Below are 13583 nucleotides of genomic sequence, written 5' to 3' on the forward strand. Positions count from 1 at the left end.
ATAACTAATGACCGGATATCAAAAATAAATATATCATAGGGATGGAGAGTGTTGGATACCAAGAGCTAATAAGGCTCTCCCTAATTGTATGAAGGGTCTCGATAAGACACGAGATAGAGAGTAAAATAAATACTTTGCGGTCATATGTAGCTGACTGATTTAGTCGCAGAAAACTGCTCGAACAAATACCCAAACTGCGGTGCCGGAACTCTCAAAGTGGTCTTCAAAAGAAATAAAGTCCACATGCTCAAGATACATTGATCGTCAACCGAAGATCACGAGCGATAAGTCATAAAAATCCCATAAAGCGAAGAATGCGAAACAACTTTGTTGATCAAGCGTCGTTGCTGTGCAAACATCGCGAAAAATAATATGAAGTCTGACTACGGTATGAAGTAATCCTCATGGAAAGAATAAAATTCTTCCAATATAATCAGCATGAAATAATCCAATATGACTATCAATGGTTGGGTTGTGACAAAAATTTGTGTTAAAAAAAATAATAGGTTTTAATAAAAAAAATTGGTTTTAATAAAAAAAATTGGTTTTAATGAAAAAAATTGGTTTTATTAAAAAAAATTGGTGTTACATAAATAATTGGCTAATTTAAAAAAAATTGACTGAAAAATGTTTGGTGAAAAAAATGCTGTTAAAAACTAAATTAAATGGGGTTAAATAAAAAAAGAGGTTAAAAAATAAGAGGGGAGGGCTGATAAGAGAGGGAAGGAAGGAGAGAGGAGGGAAGGAGGGAGGAGGGGAAGAGGGAGAAAGAGGAAATGGGGGCTGAAGAGAGAAGGGGAACCATATAGAAGAAGGGGGAGGTACCATAGGTGAGAAGGGGTTGAAGATGAGAAGATTGATTGCGGATGAGAGGAGTTGCGGTGGGAGGGAAAGGTTGCGGTAGAGGGAAGGTTGGTTGCGGTCAGCGAAGGAAGGACTGATTGCGGTGCGAAGGGCAGAAGGGACTGCGGTCAGAAGCGACTGATGTGCGAAGGAGAAGAACTGCGGTCTGAGAAGAGTCTAAGCATGCGGTCCTAGAAGACTAAGAAGAGAGGCTGTGGTCAGAAGGTCTGAGAGGAGTACTGCAGTTGAGAGGACTTCGGTAGCTAAGAAGGGTACCACAACTGAGAGGGATTGCGGTCAGTAGACCTTAGTCAGCAGACTTCGGTCTGAGAGGGTCTCCGGTACCAAATCTGAGAGGGGTACTGCATACGCTTCTAATGGAGGCTCCGGTAGGCAGTTTTTGGTTGCGGTTCAGGGGGGCGAGGAGGGCTGGGCTAATGAAAAAAAATGTTATTTTTCATGAAAAAATGATACCGAAAAGGCCATTTATTCATATTTTAATGAGGGGAATCTTTTCTAAAGCATTTTGGGTCAAAAAGAGATGTTGGGAAGGCAAAATGTGGAGTGTGCAAGGGGTTTTAAGGGGACAAAAGGTGATGGGATCGGACAAAGTTACATGGTTTTTACTTGGGAAGGCAAATAAATGTGGAGTACTCTTTTCCAAAAAGAGTAACAAGGACATGTGGCTTTATGCAAACACTACATTACGTCCATACACTTCATAATAAAGATTCACAACAACTTTTTGAGTTGAAAGATATGAATATCATACCTTTTTGTGAAGAACATAAGAGGTTGCTGGGAAGAAAAACTTCACAGAGAATCTCCACTTTCTTGAATAATAAGCCCAAAATTTGTGTCCCATTTCCAATGCATAAATAAAATGGCTGGAGCAAATTTTCAACAATTTTTAAGACCACATTTTTTTTTCTTCTCCCTTTTTCTTCTTCTTTTCTTCAACAGCAACATAAGAACATTTATGAACATGGACTTTCCAGAAGAAAATTGAACAAGCAATCAACAACTTTTTTATTCTTCTAGGCATGAATCAACACATAAAAATAGAAAAATTCATCATAAAAATTTCTGATTTGAACCCGAAAATTCTTCAAAAAAATTCAAAAAATCTTCAAGATAAACACCGAACAAGAGTCGTTCCCTTGAATTAGTCGCTTGAATCTTCAAGGTACGGCTCTGATACCAATTGTTGAACCCATTTTTAACGATCGGTGGATGCGGAATAAATAATATCTCCAGATTTAACGAACATAAAAATGAAGAACATGAAGATGAGTAGTTCCATAAAGTAGAAATGAGAGAAAAATGTTACATGAAGAACATAGTTGGGAGAGATAAATCTCCCTTGGTGGGAGAAATCCCACCACACTTTCTCTCTCTAGAAACTAGATTTTTTGAGCACTCATATAAATAAAAGGACCAAATCTCTCTCTTTATATAGGAGAGAGAAAAAACCAACAATACAATAAAGGGAAAAATACAACCCAACTATTACTCATAATTTGTAGAGCATCTATATGCTCCAACAACCCAATTACCAAAGCTTTTAGCAAATAATCACCACAAAACTAAAATTAACAAATCAACATGCATTTTATGATGCCAAAGTAGATTGTTATTTTTAAACTATGACAAAAAACCAAAGTACATTGCTATTTCTTGCACTTGGGACAAAAACCCAATTGCCAAAGCTTTTAGCAAATAATCACCACAAAACTAAAATTACCAAATCAACATGCATTTTATGATAACAAAGTACATTGCTATTTTTAAACTAAGACTAAAAGCCAAAGTACATTGCTATTTCTTGCACTTGGGACAAAAACCTAATTACCAAAGCTTTTAGCAAATAATCACCACAAAACCAAAATTACCAAATCAACATGCATTTTATGATGCCAAAGTAGATTGCTATTTTTAAACTATAACAAAAACCAAAGTACATTGCTATTTCTGGCACTTAGGACAAAAACCTAATTAACAAAACTTTTAGCAAATAATCACCACAAAAAACCAAAGTAGATTGTTTTACCTGTGATGGTTGTGATTGTTGTGGTGGTAGTTGCGATGGTTGTGATATCGACGGGAGAGCAGAAGGTTTACGGTCGATGCCTTTGATATGGCCACGTCGCTCTCCTAATACTTTCTCAAAAGTAGCTCTTTCTTGGAAGGGTGTTAACTCACTATCACCTTGGAAGGGTGTAAACACTTAATTATATGATAAAATTATAATTAAATTCTTAGATATTTTTGGTATGCCTCAACAATAACAAATACACCATCCCTATCGGTATGAGCTTTGCGAAACGTTTCCATTATCTTAAGGTTCTATTTAACATTAAAAATTAGATTATATTTTAAATAAATAATTACATGTATCGTACATTACCTTCTTATAGCAAGTACTGCTATACGAGCTCGACCCCCCACGATTCACGGTCGTTTGCATTTGATGGACGCTTTTGTTCCTTTCTAAAGCAATTTTGTGTTCGTTCGTTTGGAAATACTCAACTAATTTCTTCCAATTATCAACATACATACCATCTAGAGGGTTGGCTAATGCTCTCAGGATATCATGATACCATCCGACTTCCATAAAATAGTTTTTTGCATTAGCTTTACGGTCTCGATAACCTTTTAACAAAGCTACTTGAAAACTCTCTGATCCAAATCAAACTTTGTGTACAAAAAAAAGTTAACCAAGTAAAAACCAGTCACAATTAGCCATATAGATATTTTTAAATAAATTATTTATCCCTAAATGTTGTATTACTGTGTCTTTTATTGCAGGGGACACTTTTTTCCAAGTCCCTTTATCAAAAGGGACTATCTGCCACATTGTTTTTCCAACTTCTAGTGAAAACATCTCTTTCGGCTCTCCCACAGGATCATATGTCATATTCCTATCATATTCCATGGTAATCGGCTTGCCCTTATTCTGTAAGAGCGCTCTTTCAAGCTTTATATTTTTGGCTTTGTCTCGGACTTTCCTACGTACACATTGCTCAACTACAAATATAATTAAAAATTATTAGAAACGATATTTAATTTATAATAACTAAATAAAAATAGTAAATAAAAATTCATAATAAGACTTACGGTCCTGCTCATGATGACCAACACCTCTACCACCTGGGAAATATAGGTCCTCAACTCCATCACCCCCGTGTCTGCGGCCCATAACACCAGCCATGGTATACACAAACAAAAGCCATATTGACATCATTTCCTAAAAAATATAAGATATACAGATACAATTTTTATTACAAATACACACTACATAGAAATAAACATTTAAAGAGGAATAAACATTTCTATTTAATCATACATTACATAGAAATAAACATCTACATAGGAATCCAAATAAAGTTCATATTACAAACATGAATTACAATAGAACTATTATAATCGGGATCTTCCTCATATCCTTCAGTGTCTTCTTCGGTATCATAATGAAAACCGGTCTCATCGTGATCAGTCTCGCAATCAGAAACATCATTGACTCTACTAGTTGGCGGAGGAACTGCAGTTGCACTTTCTACATCAACAACGACTCTATGAATGTTTTAAAAGCACATGCTGAAATCGATAAAAAATGGAGCATCGGATGAAGAGATATATTTTGAAGTACATCAACATTGTCAACATTTTCGTGTGAGCCATTGTCAACATTTTGGACAGAGTCATTGTAAACAAGTTGGACGCGATCATCGTTCGATTGTAGATCGTAAATACTTCGATGATTAACATGCTTCACACCAAATAGATGGTTATTGTTTGGCTCTCTGATGTAAAACACTTGTTTGGCTTGTAAAGCATATATGAGTTGATCATCTTTGTATGCTTCGCGTCGTGTGTCGATACTGGTGAAATTATCACTAGAAATAACTCTTGTTCGAGTATCAAAACACTTGCAACGAAATAGTAGAAATAACTCTTGTTCGAGTATCAAAACACTTGCAACGAAATAGTACAGTTGAATAATCATGTGTATACCTCAACTCTATAATTTGGTATATCCATAAAAAACATTTTTTACTATTGTACCTTTTTATATATATTTTTTATTTATAACATTTTTTTGTTTTTTTTCAATTATAGCATTGTACTTTAAACAATTATATTATGTTGTTGTGTTGTTCTTTTTTACCGTCAAGATTGAAAAAAATATATATCTTGTATTTATACCATTGTATAAATATGTCGCAAATAAAAAATTTAAATACTAAAAAAGACATGAAAATATAACAATTTCTAACTTTTGTTTTAAAAATAAACATGTTGACTCAAAAAAGTAGATATTACAATTTTAAAAAACAAATTAAATTTAAATTTTTTTATTTATGAGCTTTTTTAATTAATTTTAATTACAATTACTTGTAATTTATACAGGCAGAAGTTGAGGCAGAAGTTGTAAGTATTAAATAAAAAGGTCAAAGATCCAACGATTTTTTCCACACGTTTATAAAAAACATTTATATTAAATAAATCGAAATTAATCATTTGGTATGTGTTTAGCGATTACCTTTTTCCCGTCATATATATATATATATATATATATATATATATATATATATATATATATATATATATATATATATAATTATAACATAGTATTTTAGTATTTTAAACAATTTTATAAAATTTTATTTTTGTTTTTTTTCAATTATAGCATCCTACTTATACCAAAACCACATACTTTCAGATAATACATAACATCATCAAATACACATACTTTCACATACATATACCACATATACACCAAATACACATACATTCACATATATACATAATAACATCCTACTTTTACCAAATACACATATACTTTCACATATATAGATAATAACATCCTACTTATACTAAATACACAAATTTCGCATTCATATATCACATATACACCGAACACACATAAATCAGGTACATACAAAATAACATCTTACTTATGCCAAATACACACATACTTTCACATATATAGATAATAACAACCTACTTATACCAAATACACATATTTCACATTCATATTCCACATATACACTGAAAACATATACATTGACATATATACACCAAATTTACATACATTCACATGCATATTTATATGCCAATTTTCACATAATTTATACAACTACACATAGCTTGCAATTAAACTCAAATTTCACAATAAATAGAAGTAAATAGAACCTATAGTGGCAGTAATTACTCAATGTCGCCGGAAAAATTGGTCCTGACCAGAAAATTCTCTCACCCACCTGGTACAGTAAACGCCAGTGTTGCAAAAAATCGGTCTAGGCAGCCAATTAATCGGCGTCTAGGAGCTAAGCGGACACCAACCACCTACGAATAGGGGTAGAGGGTTGGCTAGTCGGCCATGGTCAATATCGGTCAAAACCAGTCTAATTCGGTCCAAATCGGACCAACTTAGACTTTTAATCGGACCAACTCAGTCTAGCTAACTCCAAGGGTCCCGCCAACTCAAAGGAGCCGGCTTGCCAAAAACATTTTTAGGCTTGGTTTTACAAGGTATACAAGCTCCTTTTATAGAGTAAGTTTGCCTTTAAAGAAAGCTCCCACCAGCGATGTGGGATGGACTTTTATTTATTTCAGATCTCTTCTTTGCATCTCTTTCTTCCCCACTTCACATCTCGTTCTTCCCCAGCTTTATCTCTCGATCTATAACCTGCTGTCTTCGATTGTTTGTTGTCTTTTCAATTAATTTTCACGGCTTCATTGATTTTGCGTTTCATTTAATTTTCATAGCTTCAGTTAATCCCAATAACTCCCTAATTTTCATAGCTTCTTTGCATCTCTTTTTTCCCCACAATATGTGTATGTAGGTAATAGGAAATCGAGAACACCTCCATAGCAATCACCTCTGTCTTCTTCTTCAACTCTCTATTGTCTTCATCTTCAATTCTCATACCTGCAACAATCCACCGAGAACACCTCCATAACAACCGCCTCTCCCTCTTTCGTGTTATTTCCACCATCGACCACCGATATCAATACTCACCAAGAAATACGTTTCTTCCAAGTATGAAATTTGAGATTGATTTTGTAAGAGGAATAAATAAGAACCTTATAAGATGGAAAACCGATACTGATCCTTCAATAGGTGAATACACAAATGGGTTTGATTCCAAAGGGTACCCTTAGACTTCCAAATGATTTTGAATCTGAATGGTGTTTGTGACATTTGGCTGCTCATTTGGAACAAAAGAAGGCAAATATTGGATCTTTATTAGAGTGCATAAATGGATAAATGTGATCGACTGATCGATATGGATTACATAGTCCTTATGGTGTTTGTGACATTCATGAGAATCAATACAGCATGCCAAGTGTTTGAGTAAATGCTTAAGAGAAGAAATATCCAAACTGAAAAGAAAAATAAAATATGTATTACATATTTATTATTTTTTAACTTTTATACTTTTATTCTTAGTATTAACGTTATACTTATTAATTTTTAATACTTTTTTAATAATTAATGGTCCCCGATTAATCCTCGCCTAACCGATTAATCGTTTGACCCTAGTCTACCGTCGAGCTACCGTCGAGCGATTTCTGCAACCTTGGTAAACCCAAAGACAAAATGACCAAAAACACTAAAATTGAAAAATAATTTGCAATTAATCATCAAATGGAGCTAGAAATCGATGTTAAAAGAGAAAGACAAAGAGATATAAAAACTTGAAGTTACCTTTTTACCCGAGATGGAGCTAGTAATTTGTTGTTTTCATGAGTTAAACCCGTTTAATTGAAGCCCTAAAGACCTTTGATCCCTAATCTCACCATGTTAGGGAGATTTTTTGTTGGAATCGACGATAACTCACAGAAAATGGGGCAAGAAGGAACCAGAATGCGTCATTGATCGAACACAGGAAGGAAAAGTGAAGAATGCATTGTTTTTTTTTTATCTGCACACGCCTTTAGCGACGACGCTTTTAGCGGCAACCATAAAGGATTTACCGGAAACTAATGTTAACAGCAGTGACTATCTGGAGGGAAGGCCACCGCACTTTTTTTTTATACCACAATTAACAGCGGCATATTTGGCCTTTAGCAGCAATACAATGTCGTCGGTATTGGTTTTGTGCGGATAAGAGGCCCCAACCGTTGGATTAGATACTCGATCGAACGACTGAGGTCTATCAGAAGGGGATAACGTGGATTCGGGTGAAAAACCTTTAGCAACGACACAATTAGCGGCGACACAAGCTTTTAGCGGCGACAAATGGTTGCGTCGCCGCTAAAACCCAATGTCGCCGGTAATTGTGTCGCCGCTAAACCATGATTTCTTGTAGTGCATGTGAGTTATATGTTTATTACTTATTTATAGACATCTTAAATAGTTATATATTTACTTTTTAATTTAATTAATTTTTATAATATCTAATATTTGTATTGATGAGATTAATGATCATATTTGTTAAAAGTTATATGTAATGTTTTTAATGAAGTTTTAATAACAAAGGTTATATATAAAAAATTGATACAAGGGAGCGTAATCAGGATTTGGTACAATCTAGAGCTTCTCTTTCAAAAGCTCTTCTTGATTTGCAAAAGATGGAGGCTATGGATTTTTCTCTGCGAGCTAAAGTTCAGTGGTTGATAGAAGGTGATGAAAATACTAGATATTTTAATAATATTATTAATAAAAAGAGAAGTCAAAGAAAGATTAGAGGTGTGTTCTCTGATGGTGACCGGAATGAAGTCCTTAACTTGGTCAAAAGAATATTTTTTCACATTTTTCTGAAACGTTTTTTGCACCTTCTTCCTTTATGATTCAGGTTAATCTTGTCTTTCCTTCTTCCATCTCCTTGGAGCATCTCTCAGTTTTGGAAGGTGAGTTTATGAGTGTTTAAATTAAACAGACAGTTTAGGATTGTAGCTCGAATACGTCTCCTGGGCCTAATGGTTTTACATTTTTTAGAAGATATTGGAGTTTGGTGGAGTCTTCGGTAGTAGCTGTAGTGCAAGAGTTTTTTAATTCTTGAATTTTTTCGAGAGGTTGTAATCCCTTATTTATTGTCCTAATTCTGAAAATTTCTAATGCTAAATCTCTCAAGGCCTTTTGACCTATTATTTTAATAGGTTGTTGATATAAGATTTGTAGCCATGATTTTAGCTAACCGTCTAAGTTTGGTGATTAGTGATTTGGTTAGTGAACAACAGTAAACTTTTGTTTCCAGTCGTCAAATTTAAAATGGTCCTTTGATTCTGAATGCAATTTTATCTTGGTATAAGTTAAAGAAGAATAAGGCTATGATATTCATAGTTGATTTTGAAAAGGTGTATGATTTGGTGAGATGAGATTATCTAGATGATATGCTTGATAAGTTTGGTTTTGGTTGTAAGTAGAGGGGTTGGATTAGAGGTTGTTTATTTTCTTCTATAGGTTCGGTATTGGTTAATGGTAGTCCTCCTAATGAGTTTCAATTTTTTAAAGGGTTACGACAAGGAGATCCCCTTTCTCCTTTTTTTGTGATGGAGTCCTTGCATATTCTGTTCTCCTAGGATATGGAGCAAGGTGGGTCTCAAGGTTGATTCTTTATTGTGGATTTCCCATCTTTTTTATGCACATGAGACAATTTTTATAGGCAAATAGAAAAATCAAAAATTTTCAAACATTTTTTCTATTTTACAATGTTTATTATGGCGTCAGGTCTACAAATTAATGTTCAAAAATCTCATATTTTTGGATTTTGTGTTCCTTTTTATGAAGTCGAGTTGGTGGCCTCGTCAGTTGGTTGTGTTGCTTTAAAAACTCTATTTGTGTATCTTGGGTCTATAAATGGAGCATGCATGTCCATACTTCATTCTTGGGATCTGGTGGTTCAGAAGATCATGGCAAGACTCTCTTAATGGAAATATAACTCTTTTTTGGTGGGAGGTCTCCTTACAATGCCTAAATCAGGTTCCATTCTTACTTTCTATATGTCGTTTTTCAAAGTTTCGACATGTGTTCTTGCTATGTTGGAAAAGTTGAGGAGTGCTTTTATCCATGGTATAGATAAAGATGACAAAAAGATTATTTGGATTGCATGGGATAAGGTGCTAGTTGCGAAGTAGGTAGGTGGTTTGGGAGTTGGAAGTTTCTTTGCTTTAAATAGATCCTTACTCTTTAAATAGGTGTGGCATTTTAGATCTAACCCGATTTTGTTATGGGCTCGTTTCGTGAGAGCGATTCATGGTGATAGTGCTCTTTTAGACCGTGTTATTCTTCCTCATCGGAAATCAGGTTGGATTGATATTATTTAGGCTACTTATTATTTACTGGCTAAAGGTATTAATCTTTTTGATAGTTGTAAAAAGCTTATTGGTAATGGTGATAATACTCGCTTTTAGTATGATGTATGGTTGGGGGAATTATTTCTTAAAAACTAGTTCCCTTGTTTATTTCTTTTAGATATTAAAAAAGATGTGTATGTGCGGCTAAGTGTCATAATCCTTCTTGGATGGAGTCATTTCAACGTTCTCCCATTGATTCTTCATGAGTTTACTCTGCCTCTTTTGCTCGAAATTTGGTGGATTTGGTTACTCTGAGAACGAACTCTACTACCACAAGATGGGTCAAACTAGTTCCTAATAAGGTGGAAGTTTTTTGTTGGAAAATGTTCATGGATAGTTTGCCTAAGAGAGAAAATATGTCCCTAAAAGGTTTGGATATCCCTTCAATATTGTGTCATGTTTGTGATGTTTTTGTGATGTTGGTATGGAATCAACCAATCATTTGTTATTAAGTGTTTGGTTGTAAAGTCGGTGTTGGCTAAAATTTTAACCGGTGAGGGTTACAACCTTATTCTTTTGTGTCATATGTTGATTGGATGGGTTGGTTTAGTAATGTTAGACTTCTGAAGTAGGCTAAAGAAGTTCTTGGAGGAGCGTTTTTTTGTTACTTGGTGGTATCTTTGGTAGTTTATAAATAAGGTCATTTTTGTTAAGGATCAACCAAAGAAAAGCCTTATTTTGGATGATATAATTTCTTTTTTCTTTCATTTGGTGTTCTATTAGAGCTAAGTTTAAGATTGATGGGGTCTTTTAGTTACAATGCTCTACTTGTCAGTTTGCGTTTAGTTTTACCCCAAAATAGAACCATGTTCAACCCTAATACATATACAAATACACATTTAATACATATATAATTCACACACACATGTTCCGATGGTGTACCATATGCTTTCAGCCAGGTTTTCTCAGAAAATGGTCAAAAAGTTCAATGCATTCCCATCCAACGTCAAATATGTCACTAATATGTTAGAATGCATGTTAGAATGTTGTCGATACTGACGAACGAAATTAAGTCTTTGCTACTTTGAGGTTTAAACATCATTTTTCGTTCAATCTTTTTAACAAGTTTATTATACATAAAATATAATTACTTCATCAAGTTATATATACTATATACATACGTACATGTACACAATCAAAAATATAATAAAGATAATAATACAAATAATTTTAATGTTGATAATGAATATAAGTATAATACCTATAAGAAGAATAATAATCAATCATAAACATACTAATAATAATGAACAATAATAAAAAAAATAAGAAGAAAACTATGAATACAATCACAATAGATATAATAAGATTAAACAGAAGAAAATAATAGTTATATGATAAAAGTAATATTAATTATGTAAATATTTATTATTAGAACTATTTTTGTCGAGAAAAAGGTTGGTAATTTCCAAACAAATTCCCAAGGGAATTTATATTTTTTTAAACATATAAAAGCATAAGGTATGTATGGAAAGATCGTTCATTTTTTGAGTGTTACACCAGCTTTCTTCTTATTCTTCTTTCACTCACCAAAATGCACCAAATGACCACCTTTCATTACCTGTAACTAACTTTTGTTTTTGTTTTTTTTTTAATATATTTCATACAAATATATACCCATTTTGTACGGAATTCAAAATTGTGAATTTTGATATATATTTTTTATAATTTTTATTAGGTATATAGTTGAATAAATATTAAAAAAAACTTAAAAAAAGGCTAACAAATCACACGATGAGAGAGAGAGATTAAGGGATAGGCTCCCCTCCAACGGCAACTAGTAATTAAACTACTTCTAAAGTCACGTAGTGTTATATTGGGTTGGATTTTCGATCCACTTTTTCCTCAAAATCTTCTTAGGAAAAATAAAAACAAGTTTTCTAGCAGTTTCTTAAATGATATAATTAGATATATATTGAATGTAAAATGTAATGGTTTAACTAGACATATACTGAATGAAAAAAAAATGTTCACACATGGATACTCAAATATCCTTTGTATATAGAAGCACATTAGCACATGAAAAAAGAAAAAAAAAATAGACCCAACAACAAATTCAAGATGTGAAGAGACGTGTTCTCAGAATAACATAGGAAACTCAATATATGACAATACTTATTTATATCAAACAGGAATGTAGTTCTTGTTCTCACAATGACATAGGAAACAAATTATGATTGTTTTACCCAACATATCTTTGGAGAAACTGCAGTAAAGTACATGATTCCAAGATGTGCACTTATTATCACTCAGCTAAAAAACAGGCGGATGTCATTCAAATTAAATGTAATGCCGTTTTCGAGGTTATACTTTTCAAAGATATACTCGATCTGCCCATATGTTGACCGAAATAGATCTACCATCAGGGGGATTTGAACAGTGATAAAAGATGCAATCGGGAGGAAAGCTAATGCACATGTCGGAGCAAGCAACCAACGTTTTCCATGACAAAATACAAGTAACAAGGTTGCGCTGAAGGCCACCATCATGGTAGTTGTTGATATCATTAAGGTGCAAAGACCAATAATCAATCGTCTCGGCAAACTTACAAGAAAATCTTGCTCAGAAAATCGGCCAGTGAGGATGGACTGGAACATTAGTAATGCTGTACTCGATGCAAATAGTGAGATTGCAACCGATACACCAAAGATCATGAAGGGAATCTGTCCTGCAAACATGGGGAAGCCATTATCTTGATGGTTTCCACCTGGTACTGTAATTGCTGCCGCAAATACAATTGTGGTAATCAGCGCTGCAGTGATGCTGCATGATTCTGCTACGGTTTTCATCCACGTTTCTGCTTCCGACATCAAGTTTTTGTGTTCGTTTGTGAATACCAAATCCGGTGTCTCATTAAAAATGTTTTCTTTAGTATGGTATGCCGGAGATACCATCATCTTCACTTTCTATGGAATTAATTCAACTCGTTTAATTACATATACCAATAAATTAACAGCAAAGACAATAATTCCCTAGCTAGCTAGAATTCATTATTCAAGGATAAGCGTACCTCACGCCATTGAAGCTCTCTTTGTAGTTGTAATGCTGCACCAGTGCGAAGCTTTAGTTTATGCCAAGGAGCTAATCTTCTCACCAAGTGTAACATATTGTTCTTAGAAGAATCTTCCACCATTTTATAGAATTTCCTAGCCCTCCCAAGTTCATAGATAAACTCGTAGATCTTTTCTGAACGGTGTATTATGGATAACTGTATGATGTCATACCCGCTTTTATCTGTATACCGAATTGATTCAGGGGATCTCTTTAAAATCTCATTAACAACCTGATAAGCGTTTTGACGTGCGGCTTCGAGAAATGGATTGGTGTAATAGCGTGAATGAGCATCAGGGAAATCCAACTTCTTCTTGTTTATTTCATTACATACCAATTTTAGAACTTCTTCTGCTTCTTGGGGTTCCTTGTATTTCTTCTCGATA

The sequence above is a fragment of the Lactuca virosa genome, chromosome 7, assembly GCF_052849685.1.
Source record: "Lactuca virosa cultivar CGN04683 chromosome 7, Lactuca_virosa_CGN04683_v6, whole genome shotgun sequence".
NCBI classification, from domain to species: domain Eukaryota; kingdom Viridiplantae; phylum Streptophyta; class Magnoliopsida; order Asterales; family Asteraceae; genus Lactuca; species Lactuca virosa.